At 47.6% G+C, this 14,387-nt stretch overlaps 1 protein-coding gene across 6 annotated transcripts in view; it reads left to right on the top strand.

Moving 5' to 3' along the window:
• Positions 1-14,387, top strand: part of LHFPL2 (LHFPL tetraspan subfamily member 2) — a 147,506-nt gene that overhangs the window by 107,789 nt on the left and 25,330 nt on the right. The window lies entirely within an intron of this gene.

Below are 14,387 nucleotides of genomic sequence, written 5' to 3'. Positions count from 1 at the left end.
AGGTCAGTTTTACTGAATCTTGTTAAAATATTGTCTTTGACAGCATTGGGACCAGAGTTTTTAAAAAGAAGTTTTTGTTTTTTAAAAATCTATCCATGATCTCACTGATTATGCCAAGTAAAATTATAAATCACTTTAAATTAGTGTCAGCTCAGCAGCCTGATCACCAGGCTGTTGTGTGGGAGTGTTGAATTTTGAACATCATTTGAACCATGGGGTTGGTCATAACAAAACAAGGCATTTTATTAGATCGGTAATAAGAACAGTTATCAGAAATAAGTGCCCCTGGGTAGGCGCAGAGCAGCCTTCTGGGGCCACGGGTAACTGACGAGAGAGCTGCGCTGTTGGACTTCACTGAATTCACCGAGGAGCGAGAATAAGCAGCAGCAAACAGTAATTTTATGGGACAGTCTCGTGTGGTTCATGTTTTAAAATAAAAGGGATATGAATTTTGACTCCTGCTTGAAACCAAAGCACTTACAAAGGACTCTCTCGCGTGGCTGGCCTCTCCCACTGCAGAACTCCCACGGAGATGCTTTTGTTCACCAGTTGGCACCCTGCATTAAAAAATTATTAAAACTTGTGTTTTACTGTGTCCTCTGGCATATGGCTATGAAATTCTTCACGATCAAGCATCTCACTTGTCCAGAATAGGAAGCAAAAGTATCTAAGGAAGGAAGGACGGACCCTTTGTAGGAGCATGGGTTTTCAGAACTGAGTGAGGGCTCTGCAATGGCTGGGTCCGTCTCTGATGCCAAGGAAGACGGAGGCCTGGAGGAAGGACTGGAATGGGGACTGCTCTACTGTGTTACTAAAATGAGAGACACTCCAGAAGTGAAGGGTTAGAGGTGGGTTCTCTCCCCACAGTAAAAAAGATGAGAAGAGGGAGCTGGTCTAGTCCAGGCCCTTTGATCGTGGCCCAAGGGCATGCCTCCTGCCCCTGGTAAGACCTCTTCCACCTCTGCACCCGGCATTCCTCAGAACCCACGGGGCTGTTCCTGTCTCCCATCCACCCAGAGGCATAGGTCCTGCAGAGCCACCTGCTCCGGGGGGAGCCCCGGTCTGGGAGAAAGTGATAAACAGTGGTCATGTGCTTGAAATGACTGGTTTTGGGACCTGAAAGTGACAGTGCTGATCTGCAGATCCTCCCCTTTCTCTTTGTACCTCAGGCACGGAAGCCAAAGCAGTTGTAAGGTGGGTGTGCGTGGTCACACGCCAGTTAGTTGAGAGCCTAGACCAGAACCCACACTTTCTCTGCTTCCTGTCTGGTGTCCCCCCCACCCCCCGCCCCACGTATGACTTTGCCATTTGACAAACTTCAGACTGTAGTGAGTTAATGGTATTAGAAGGCGAGTGTGGTGGTGGTGGTATGTGTGGAGTGGGGGGGGGGCATGTGGAGACTAACAGACCTTCAAGAACAGAAAATAAATGTTAACCACTACAGTAATACTAGTATTGATTCCTGTCACCCACTGAGTACTTACATTTATGCCTTGCTTTACATGCACAGCCTTGGTGACCCTGTGTCACCCTGTGAGGTAGGTGCTGGGACCACTACCACTCCGGTCAGCTCTTGTCCAAAGCCATGGAGCTGGCTAATGGTCCGGCAGGATGGTAGCACTGAAGGCAGATCTGCTCCACTGTGTGCCCATTCTGCACGGGCCTCCTTCTACATGGAGAAAAGTGGCGTTTGAAGGTGCAGCTAATTGCCCATATGCCAGGTGGGCCCTGGAACAGGAGGCTGTAAATGGCAATGCCAGAGATGTGACCTCGGAAGTGGCTGTGTTGATGTGGGTGGGGGTTGGGGAGGCCGGATGCTGTCCCTGGAAGGGTCGTCTATGTGAGTGGAGTACTTAACATGTGCCAAACACTGTTCTGAGCTTATTATTTATTTAACTTAATTGGTCATCACAACAAGCCCGTGTAGTCAGCTGTGTCGGTACCCATCTGACAAACACGAGAACTGTGGTGCAGGAGCACATCGGTGCCTAAGGTCACCCCCTCAGAAGTGGTGGAACCCAGGATTCAAATCCAGACAGTCTGGCTGCAGACTGAGTCACTCCCCGATGCCGCCCTTCTGGGTGAGCTCACTGGTCTGGGGAGGGGGAGCCGCGGGTATGGCAGCATCCTCCAGAGGGCGGCTATTGGAGTTCGCCGTCATCCTGTGGGTGAGAGACCTCCTCCACTACATTGATGGGCCCATGTGTTACACTGGGACCCAGAATTGTGAGCCACCCTGCTCACGGGAGAGCTCGGCACTCGGGATGCGGATCAGCATCTGCCGTGTGTGGGTGTTCTCTCCGGAGGCCTGCGCTGGCGGGGGCTGTGAGAAGCTGTTCGCTGTAAAGAAGAAGTCTGAGAAGTCTGTCAGTTCAGAGAAGCATGTGTCAGCACCCGAGGGTGTTCCTTTTTATTACCACACTGAATCACAGTCTGTCCCCCTCCCCCACCGCCCATTGATTCCCCCCTGGCTCTCTCGCCCTGCACCTTTCTCTCACTGAGCTGTGGGGCTTCTCAGTGAGTCACCTGCTCTGGCCCGGCACATGTTGGGAAGGATGGTGGCAGGAGCCCACAGTGGCACCAGGAGGCCATAGCACTAGATGTCCATGAACCTGGAAGGATTTCCTCTTCAGCAGCCTTGTCTGGCAGCCCTGACAGTTGAGAAGCAGGGGAACAGGGGGTCAGAGATGCGTCTCCCCTTGTGGAAGGGGACCTGAAGCCATTTCTCCCCGCCCCCCCACCACCACCTTCCCAGTGATTTTGCTTTTGTTTTCAAGTGGCTTGGTCTTTTGGGACACGCTCTTCTGAGACGCCCAGTTGAACTTTGTCTCTATTTACTATGCCTCACTGTTGTTAGCAGCTGTAACAGTAAGTCCCTTTTTCCAGAAAGGGAGTATTGAATCATAGGAACAAGTGCAAGCGTTCAGAATTCCAGAACAGGGTTTTCTCTGACCGTCTTGAACTTTCTGCGTGGACTTCATCTAGGCTGCAGTGAGGACAGCTCACTGGGCCCCCTCCTCCTGCCTGGGACATTCCCGAGTCGTTAGGCCAGTTCAGTGACGCAGGCCAAGACTGTTGTCTGCATTTAAGGGTGGTTCTGTGTCTGCAAGTATCTGAACCTCCTAGAACCTGTACGTTGAACTTGCTTTTCCTCGAAGAGTGTGTGTCCTGTTGGGAATGACACCTAAGCTTGTCTGTTTGCAAAACACAGTTTGAATCCTAAATATCACGGGAATTCTTCTAGTTGATAGATGAAAGTTTAAACCTGTCTACAGGTTTTTAAATTGCAGTTCTCATTAGGGAGAGTTGAAAACCTCTAAGTAACTTGATCTCTGGCTATGAAATCACTGATAGTGTTTAATGAACTGAGTGTAGCTCCAGCATACAAATCTGTCTTGCTGACTTTTAGATGTTTAAAAAAACCTACAATTACAAATGTGTGTATATATATGTCTGCGTGCCATCCTGATCATGCAGTGTTTCATGGGTTTTAAGTATATAAGAGAAATAAGGCACTAGAGAGGGGACATTTTTGATACATAAACTAAGTTATAAAGAGCCATGCTTGCACACATCACTTTGTGCATTCAGTTCTTTGCTGCATACATATGTATGTGTTTGATGCACGTGCGTGAGGCCGTTTTCCAATCCTTCTCTGAGCTCGCCGGCCTTCAGGCGGTGTGTGCCGTGCTCACATACCTTAGGGCGGTTCCAGCCATAGGGCTGCGGGTTGTGTGGTTTTGGTTGTGAAAAGCTGGCATCAGTGTGAGTGAAGTAAATAAATAAGCTAACGAACAAAACAAAATACCCAGTGAAATTGAACTTTTCAGTGATGCTTTTAGAAATATGAACATAGTCTACAATAGACTTTGGCCTCTTACTTGAAATTATTCAGAAACTCTTACTTCCACTACTGCTTAGTAATATTGGTTAGAAAGAGAAGTGACCTCGGTGAGAACATAGAATTTTTTTTCCTAAGGTAGTCAGCACCGACTAGTGTTGTTTTGGCCCTGAGCAAATCCTACATTAGGCTGTTGGCCTTTAAGATTCTGGATTATCCTGCATAATTAGGCCTAGTTCAAGGATGATATCCTGTACCCCTGTGAAGGCCCTATAAGCGAACCCCAGGGCTTCTCGGAGCTCCATGACGTGCTGGGAGTGTTTGCTTTAATGGGAACCCTGGGCAAAGGTCGCTGCTGGAAGCTGCACCTGCCCTGCCTCCCTGCCCCCACCCTGGAAGTCCTTGGGCTGGAGTTTCACTAGCTTGTCCGCTTGGCCACTCTGGGATGTGGGTTCTGTTGTGTACACGTGCCACCTCCTTTATGGTTGCGTGGAACCTTGGCACTGAGGGCGACTTTAACATGAACCACTCCCATTGACTTCTGTCAGTAGCGTTAATGGTTCAAGTGTTCAGGGCCAGGTGAGGTGCAAGAAGAACTTTTTTTGCCATTTTTAAAGTACCTCTGACTATTTCCAGATGAACATTTTTGTTTAGTATTAATTATTGAGTTTATAAAATGATGTCATATTGCTGGTCTTTTTAAGTGACTTGTTCAAAAGGAGGCGGTACCTAACTTAGCACAACTTTAGTTTTGTGGACTCTGGAGAACAAAAGGAACAAACACAACCAGAAACGGACTCACAGATACAGAGAGCAAACTGATGGCTGCCAGATGGGCGGCTGGAAGAAAAAGGCGAAGGGATTAAGAAGCACAAATCGGCCGTTACAGATAGTCACGGGGACGTGAAGCACAGCACAGGGCACACACTCAGTGATATTGTAATGACTCTGGATGGCGCCAGGTGGGCACCGGACTTATCAGGGAAATCACTTCATACAATTATGTAAATGTCTAACCACCATGCCATTCACCTGAAACTAACATAAGTAGTATTGTCAATTGTAATTGAAAAATAAAAATTAAAAAAATTTTCAGTTTTAACATGACAGACATATTCATGTGCTGATGACGAAGGTCTTCTTCACAAAAGCCACCCTTTTTCACCCTAATGCTACGCTCTCCTCCTTCAACTCTGCGCTGACCTTACTTCTAGAAGGAATATTCCAGTCCCCACGGTGGAGACTCTGTGAAAGATTTAAAGTGTGGTCATGGCCGATTGGCTCCTGTGGCTCACAGCTTCTGCCTTGTGCCGGAAGCTTTGATGCCGCATTTCACGCTCTCTGCTTTGACTGGTTTACATCCTGGCTGCCATTACTTCTCGCCCACAGTCATCCTCCCGTTCTCTCCCACGACGTCTTGCCCCCTCCCCTCTGCTAGAGGATTCCCTCACCCCAGCCCTGCGGTCTCCGTCCTTTGGAAAGACCTGGCCTGCCCCACGTTGGAGACAGGCCTCTGGCAGCCCTGCACCTTTGCTGTGTGCCAACACCTGGTACCAGCTGGTCCTGGAGGTGTCTCCTGAGCTGCCAGCTGACTGAGCTTCTTCTCCTTTAGACAAAGCTCAGATCTCTCTTCCTGTGCTGGTTAGAAACAGACTCCCTAGCTGCAGTCCTAACGGGTGGCTGCTGGAGGTAGCTGTGGGTCTCTGGGGTGGAAGACGCAGGAGCAGAGAAAGGGAAGCAGACAGCTCCAGTGAGTCAGGACTGTTTGGTACGAGGCCTGACATGGACAGTGGTTCTGCCAGCTGCTGCTGTGAGTCACTTCTGATGTCCTCTTTTGCAAAATGGGATTTTTCTTATTTCTTAGTACTTCCAGTCATTAAGCCTAAAATAAATATATTAAGAGAGCAAAACCTTTATCATAGCAGCTTACCCCCATTGGACTGTTCAGTGAATGCTTCTGATAGTTGCTAAGCTTTTAATGTGTGACCCCAGAGAACTTTTATTATTGTTTACTTTCAAGGTCTTTGCCATGCATGTGGTAGGGGGTGGTGACACTGAATTGGACCCGACACCAAAGAGAGACAGGCCGGATGGGCAGGCACTTTGACTCTACCAGAAGCTGTAGCCCTCAGGAGAGTCCGGGCCGTGCTATGACCCTAAAATCTCAGCACTGGCAGCAGAGGTTTGGTTATTCACCCACACACGTCTGTGCATCAGGGCTTGACAGTGCCTCTGCTCGTGTTGTTCGGGACCCCGGCCAGCGGAAAGGTCTCTGCCTGCGACTTTTCTGATCTCCAGGGAAAGGGAAGAGAGCCGGACAACTAAGCACCAGCTCATAAGTCTTCTCCTCGGAAATGGCACGTATTGGCAGAAGCAAGTCCCCTGGTCAGGCCTGATGTCAATGGGCTGGAAAAACATAACCCTCCTTCAAGGAGGGACAGAATATTTGAAAGAATAATGCAGTCTTCTATAAGAGCTTTCCCAGAAGCTTCCAGTAAGGAGGGCCTCTTGTTCTAGTTGATTCTTGGGTTTTTGAGTGTTTTATTGGTTTGTGAGACTCACTCAGAAATAACAGGTGGCATAATCCTCTCCATTCATTTATCACGTTTGCGCTTTCTTAAGCTGTTGGAAGGGAACCTGGCTGGCAGCATTGTATCTTGTGAACAGGCAACTATTCTTTCCGCCTCTGTGCAGCAGGGACTGGAAAGCCTGCAGTTGCTGGGAGAAGGGACGTGGGTACCGCCCAGCGCGGGCCGGGGCTGCCCAGCTGTCCTGGACGAGCCAGAAGCCCGTCCTCTAAGGGCTGCTGATCTCAGTTGAGTCACTGGAACAGAAGGCATTGGGAATCCCCCCTCCATGTGAAGTAGGAAATTGAGTATCTTGATTTTTATGTACAAGTTCTTTGTTTTCCACCCTTTGACACTTTTCTCTATTAAAACTCTATACTTTCTTAATGACCCTGAAAAGATGACTGAGGCTTATTTTAAGACATACTTCACCAGATATCACAGAATTCATTAAGAATGTGAAACATACATTTTGTTTAAAAGTATATAAAATGATTACAGTAAAAGGCAACTCTTCAAGTTCCTATCCATCTATTTATCATTTAAATAAGTGATAAAACCTTTTGACCCCATAGTATGTCCAGAGCACAGGCATATTGCCCTGGCTTACGGGATCCGGACTACGGCAGACTTCAGCATCCACCTCAGCGTTCGGATTTTCAGCTCCCCCAGTCCAACAGAAGCAAAACAGCATGCAAAGAAAGACTTGCGACCTCATGATTTTTAGACGATGGCGTTTGTAGAAAGAAAAAAGTTATAAAATGTATAAATGGGCTTGAAAAATCTTAAAAAGAATAGCTCAGTTTTTAGCCATGAAGACCAGAGGCGTGCACCTGTTCCCTTGAGGCTGGTGCCCCAGGATGGAAGTGTGAAAACGACCCTCTAGAAACCAGGTGCTCAGAAAGCAGACTGGTCGGACAAGGAGCAGTGGGAATGGGCACCATGTACGACTGGCCTGGACCAGTGATAAAGAACAAACTAGACAACAAGCGGGAACTCACTGGGTGCATCAGGCTGAGAAAGAAAGAGGCTTGTTCAGGTGGTTTGGAGAATTGGGACCTTGCTGCCCTAGAGAGACCACCACGTTCAAGGGGAGAGAGAAGCCCCTTGTGAGTCAAGGGGAGCCAGGCTGGGTCAGGTAGTCGCTGGGACGCCTGAGGTTTCATAAGTCTACTCGGTAAGTTCTTGAGATTCTCTGACAGTTTGAGTGGCCAAGGCCACCTGAGTGTGTACTGAGTGGCTAGCCCAGCTCTGGGGGAGGGACGTTCAAGAGAAATCAAGGCAAAGTGGCCAAACTTGGTGCTTTCTGAGGTGTGGAGAGATGAAGTGAACAGATTATGAAGAACAAAAGCTGATTTCCGTCTGTGATTCAGAGAAGCTGCTGGGACCTCAGGAGAAGCAGGGCCGAGGGCCCGTCTGCTCTGACAAGTCGGATTCCGAGTCCTGCCAGCCATCCCGGACGTACAGATTAGCACGGACACCTTAGAAAGCTTTCAGGAAAACAACTAACGGTGTACTTGATTTAGTAAATACTGTGAATGTCCATCCAGATTAGAGAATATGCCTTTACTCTTTAGAATAGACCTTGTTGAAATGTAAAGGTTTTAGAAATGTTTCAGGTTGCTCCTACAAATGTAAAAACTGCCCTCAGCGGGAAGCTTCCAGATCAGGTTTTTCACTCTTGAAGGGGAGGCACTGTGTTGCCATGGGGGCTGACTGTGCCCTGTGGGGTGGAAGCAGCAGCCTTGGCCTCAACCCACTAAACCCAAGTAGCCCCACACCCCACACCCTGTGAGTGGAGAAGAGGCAAAATGGGCTCTGATGGAGAACCACTCGTGAGAGTTTTCCCTGGAGAGTCTGGAGGAAAGGGGTTTATTACGGAGATCACGGCATGGATGTTGGCAATAAACAAGAGGCACTGAGCACGTTGAGACTGTAATGCAAGGAACAATATGATTATTTGTGCATTGGGACCCTCTTCTTGAATATCGTCTTCCGGAATGCCTGCATTTCCATAGCCAGTGTATTTCAGAGGGTGGCCAAGGCAAATGAAAGTTTTTAAAACCTCTTTTGGTAGCTGATTTTTTAACAAAGTCATGCAAAGTGCTGAGCTTTTCATCTCAGCCTTGTCCCTATGATTCAAAAGCTGCTTTTGTGCTTGAAAGAGAGGGTCCCGAATGTATGGGTAGCTCCTTCATGCTCCCCAGGGCGGGGGTGGGGGGGTATTGGGCAACACGTGAGCTGGGGAAACAGCTGGTTTCCCTGCAGAGTCGCTGGTCCCTGTGACTTGCGTGGCTCAAGAGCTGCTCTGAGGACAGGTGGTCTGGCTCTATCCTGATGAATTGGCCCACACTCCCCTCCGAGTCTTCCCTTTACCCCTCCCTCCCCAGCACCCAGCAACTCCTGGAGCAGGCCCCCTCATGGCCCTTGATGCTTCCTTCCTCCTGACTGACTCGGAAACATCACTCTGACTCTCCTGGGGTTTTGTTAAAAATGCAGTTTCTGGCAATGCCCCAGAAAGTGTGATTCAGTGTGGGGGACCAAGAACTTCAGCTTTTTTAAACAGCTGACTTAGGTCCTCCTAAGGGACAGGAGGTGGTCCTAGGACCACATTTAGGCAACAGCACCCGAGAAGCGCTTTCCAGCTGGAAAGCAAAAGGGCAAACGTTCTCCTACCTAGCCCTCGTCTCCTCCAGAGGGCATAGGATGGAGGCACCGGTGGCACCTTCGTGTGCCCTAAATATATCTGAGGGGACGGAGATAATGAAAATAGGCATCAGCCAAGAAACTGCCAGTGACGAGGAGCAAGAGACATTCTTCTTCCAAGTGTATTGATTATTTGGACCACATGCATCAATGCAGTAAATTTATTGCTAATAGGAGTTAATATTTTTGACTCCTTACCCAACCACAAATAATGTAAGCTAGTTATGTGATAATGATTAATCATAGCTAACGTATGTTGGGCACAATAAATTGTAAGCTACGCCGATTATTTTACGGACACTTTCTCCTTTAGTCCTCATGGCAGCCTTGTGAGCAAGATGCTGTTGGCCTTATTGTACAGATGAGGAAACTGAGGCTGGCCAAGGTTAAACAGAAATAGCCTCCGAAGCACACACAACTGTTTTGTGGCAAAGCAGAGACTGATCCCAGGCCTGTTTACAAAGCTCTTAAAATGCTGCCGCCCCAACTTGCACTGGGGAGAGAGCCATTTTCCACCATGGCTCAGCCCAGTGCCTGCTGCCCGCTCCACACTGGCTGAGGGGTGGGCAGAGAGCAAGGCTGGACAGAAGGATCAGCAGCGCAGGTTGGTCCTTTTTAAAAAGAAGCACTCTTGCCCTGGCTGGTGTGGCTCAGTGAATTGAGTGCGGGCTGTGAACCAAAGCATCGCAGGTTCGATTCCCAGTCGGGACACATGCCTGGGTTGCAGGCCACGTCCCCAGTGGGGGCCACGTGAGAGGCAACCACACATTGATGTTTCTCCTTCTCTCTTTCTCCCTCCCTTCCCCTCTGTAAAAATAAATAAATAAATAAATAAATAAAATCTTCCTAAAAATAAATAAAAATAAAAAGAAGGACTCTCAAGTTAGAGGAAGGAAGGCCCTTCCTTCTTGTCACACAGATCTCTCCTCATCGCGATAACCCGCGCTCTCTGGCTTCACGTAAATCCTCCCAGGAAGGGCTGCCTCTTTTACGTTGTAGCTCCCTTCCTAGGCCTGCAGAGTTTTCAGTGTTTTCGTAAGTTATATATAAAATGTGGCTCCATTTCAAAGAACACACAGCAAACCTTTCTTGGAAGCAAATTTCCTTTGGTTAAGGACTTCTTTAGCTTCTGTGATAGCATCTGTCAGAACAGAGCTTCTCAACTGTGGTATCAGAATCCACCTAAAAAGCTCTTCAGAAAACAGAATCCTGTCCAGACCAGCCTTCCAACCACTTCCTCACAATAATTCGGATTCTTTAGGACCTGAGAGGACCCTGTGCATGTTGTTCCAGATAGATAGATAGATAGATAGATAGATAGATGGATGGATGAACAGACAGACACACACACACACACACACACACACACGTAATGTATGCATGTATATGTATGAATATGTAGAGTTATTCTGATTCTGAAGGATTATTCAGCACCAGTCATATTCCTCCCAAATATGATACAGCAGGAATTACACAGCATCTCATCTACCAAGGATTCTCCCAAAAATATTTAAGTTGAATCCAAAATAGCCTTTAGATTTAATCTCTAGCTTCTATCAAACAGCACAGAGAACAATTTTAAATGGCTCGTGAGGAAATAGACAAACCCAGATTGTTGGGTTAAGACAACTGGACTGGCAGCTTAAAAAAAAGTCAGTGTCACGGAAAAGTGCAGACAACAAGGGGCAAATTAGAGTCGGAAGGACTGTTTTGACTAAAAGAAACTAAAGACACATAACCAAATGCAATGCATGAGCCTTGACTGCGTCATGGTTTTAAGAAAATAGCTATAAAAATGCTGGGTAGGGAAATTTGAGTGTGTACTCGGCTTTGACTATAAGGGAAGTATTGTCAGTTTTCTTGGGTGTGTTCATTTTATTGTGGTTTTATAGGAAAATGTCCTTATTTTTAGGAGATGCATGCTCAAGTATTTGGAGGTGGCGTGTCAAGACATCTGCGTCTCGTTGTCAAACCGTCCAGAAACAACACGTGTGTGTGTCACTGTGAGTGCACACACGCCACAGAGGGGCAGAGCAGACCTGGCAGAGTGCTGGCCATGCTCAGTCCAGGTGTTCATTGTCTGCTCTTTTCAACTTACACCTGTGTTCGCAAATTTTAATAACCAAGGTGGAAAACAGAACCCAGGTGAATAAGCAAGGTAGTGTCCTTCACTGTGTCTGTCACGGCCTCGTTGACAGCTGTGCTGCTGTTGTAAGAGTGGGCAGGGCAGGCTTCTGATGCAGCTTTGATTGAAGTGCGTTAGGGTTCACCTCCGCCTTTCTAGGTGGACGTCAGCTTGGCTCCCATTTCCCGTTCGGGAATCTCCTAGCCAGCTGGCACTGGGTGGCTCTCCTCACGTGCACTTTCTTCCCTTCTCACCGACTGCAGGAAGCTGCCAAAGGGAGGGTCCCGTGGTGGTGGACATCACCGGACTGGTCCAGCTCTGTGCAGCACCTCCACCTTTCTTTAAGTATCAGGGCTCTGTGGCGAACACATATATAATCGACCCCGTGGACCAACCATTCATCAACTCCTCTGTTGTCCATTTTCTGACTATAGTGTTACTGCCAGAAACGAGTGGGTTTCTGCAGAATTCTCATTTGTTTGGGTTTTTTCCTTATTACTTACTGGGAGGCTTTACCCAGTGGATCATTAGGACAATCATAGCATCATTTTCTGAAAGTTAGGAGGCTCTCCATATTATCCACCACCGCCAGAGAGGTGGTGGTAGTAAAAGTCAGGTGTCCTGGAGGGGAAATGTATTGAGTAGCCAATGTATTGGGTAGAAGACTTTTATATGGGATGTCAGTGAAGGCCTGTTCTTATTAAGCAAGCTTTGCAGAAGCAGGAATTAACCCCGAATAGGAGTGGATTCCATGTAAGGAACTCCGTGCCCGGATCCCTGTGGTTAACAAGATCTCTGACAAGGATCTGTTTCCCTGTTGATACGGATGCAGTCTTAGCAGGCAGGCACCCCTCCCTGCACAGGGGATGTGGCCAAACTGGGACACTGTACAGGATGCAGACCATGCCAGAGCCCTTTTCTGTGCTCTGTTTCCAGGTTTCCTGTGGTCCTCTGACCCGAGGACTTTCTTTGGATGCTCAGTTTCTGTCAGTCAGCCTCGTATATCCTGGCTGTTTCTCTTAGAGTCGTGATTAGCAAACTAGCTGGGGAGACCAAACAAAGAAGAATAAAGCCTCATTCTAGCCACTGTGGCATGGATGTAAGAGTTCAGTACAGTGGATGGGGGATTGCTTTAGCACAAATGGTCAGTGAACTATATATTCTAAGCTTAAATATGTAAGTTCCTAAATAATCCTGCCTTAAATTTGGCATTGACCATTTTGCTGAGGCTGTGTGTGCCATCTTCCCTTTTGAAGTTTCACATCCTTTCTCTTCAAAGTTGCAACCTAATTGCATTCCTGGCTCTGAGCAGAACTCGCTGACCCAAACAGTGGGCACTTGGCATATTTAGTAACATCCTAGTCACTTGAGAGGTTGTAGCTGAGTCCTGAGGTTCTACAGGGGGGCAAATATGGAGAGGTTTCAATATAAAACCTCTCCACCACATTGAAAAATTGCCATTAAACAGAAGAGGGGCAGGGATGGAGACTGGATGGGCACACCAGTAAATTGGTTTTCTAATCAAATTGGAAGGCTCTGTAGAAGCCTCATTTTCTCCTAACAACTGGGCCTTCCACCTGTTGGCTCAAAGTGTGCATGAGCCAGGTGGGTGGGTGCTTCTTGGGGACTCCCCAGGAGTCTTCATGGCTTGATTTCTTGCTCTTACTCAAAATGGTCATTTTCATTATAAACAGTCTCCTCCAAAGCTCTTTTGTATTGGTAAGTTTTTCTTCAAAAGGCATTTCTGTGTGGTGATATTTGGGGAGGCGGGGTGCAACAAGTGAGTGGGAGTGAACTATACTTCTGGCCTAATGCTCATTTATTTTCCACAGTTGAATTTGGCAGCTGGTCAGGGAGTGGGGAAGCAGGAAGTCAGACCAGGATCCCACCCTGAAAGCCCACCAGGGAGGCTTAGATACGAGTGACCTCATTCATCTCTAAATAGCCTGTGCCTAACCCTCCTCTGCATGTAATGGCTCAGTTTCTGTTATCTGCTGGGCAACCCCATGGGTTAAACTGCTGTCTGACCAGTGTCCTCCATGTTAGGAGAAAAGCTCCCCAGGAAAAGGAGTTGGTGTTATTGAGCATTCACGGTGTCCCATGCTGAGCAAGGTGCTTTAACAGGTTCTTGTTTACTCCCCACAATACTGTGAGGCAGGGTGCCCTTACTGTCCCCATCTGGCAGATGAGGAAGCTGAGTTCTGAGAAGTTAGACATCACGTGTCCAGACAGTGGTGCAACTGGATTTGGAGCCCAGACCACGGTGGCTTCCAAACTCTTGCAGTTTTAACACACCCCCTCCTCCCAGAACAGCATCTTGTATAACTACAGTGGTATGAGGACTTTTAAGTGTGTGGTGTTTTATGAGATAAGTACTCTCTCACTAGATATCTGCCGGCATGGGGTAGGAACTTTGACACTGAGCTTTCTTATTTCCCCACCTTCCTCCATCTTCCCTAACTCCCTGCCGTACCCTGCTGCCAACATGCTACAGGTTCTTTGTAGTTCTTACGCAGTTGACATGACCTGGGTTCATGAGATCTAATTGTTCAGAACAGAGCCATGTGCCCAGATGTTAGATGTGAACTGTGCAGTTCTTCCTGACCTTGGAGAGAGGGCAGAAAAGGGGGCTGCCGATGAGTGCCGTGGCCCATTTTCAGGGTTCAGGCCCCTCTGAAGGAGATTTGAGCTGTTGGAGCAAAGCCCTCTGGGAATGAAGCCATTTGTCCTTGGGAACAGAATGAGTCCTTTTGAGACCAGAAACAATGGGCATGTTGAGTTCCAGACCTGGGGTGACTGGAAGCCCAGGCAGAGGCACGTGTGATGAATTGGGACACTTCATTCTTCACAGGCAAGTTTCTGTTGTCAGCAAGTCCACTCAGTGGTCAAGCTGTGCAGTCATCGGTTATTTATGACTAATTTGCCCAAGTGACTAAGTTATAACTCTTCTTCTGAGTTTTTTTCTTCTTGCATTTTAATTAGTACAGTTTATTTCGTCTAAAAGTGACCCTCTGGGAAATGTATGAAAATAAGTCTGGGGAGCAATGTGTTATTTTATTTTTATGGCATTGTTTCTTTTTATATTCTGATTTACCTATGAAGCAAATTCTCTTATGTCCCTGCTAGTAATTTGATTCCCAGGAATAAA

Source organism: Phyllostomus discolor, chromosome 3, assembly GCF_004126475.2.
Source record: "Phyllostomus discolor isolate MPI-MPIP mPhyDis1 chromosome 3, mPhyDis1.pri.v3, whole genome shotgun sequence".
Lineage (NCBI taxonomy): Eukaryota > Metazoa > Chordata > Mammalia > Chiroptera > Phyllostomidae > Phyllostomus > Phyllostomus discolor.
This window is presented reverse-complemented; position numbering and strand designations above follow the sequence as displayed.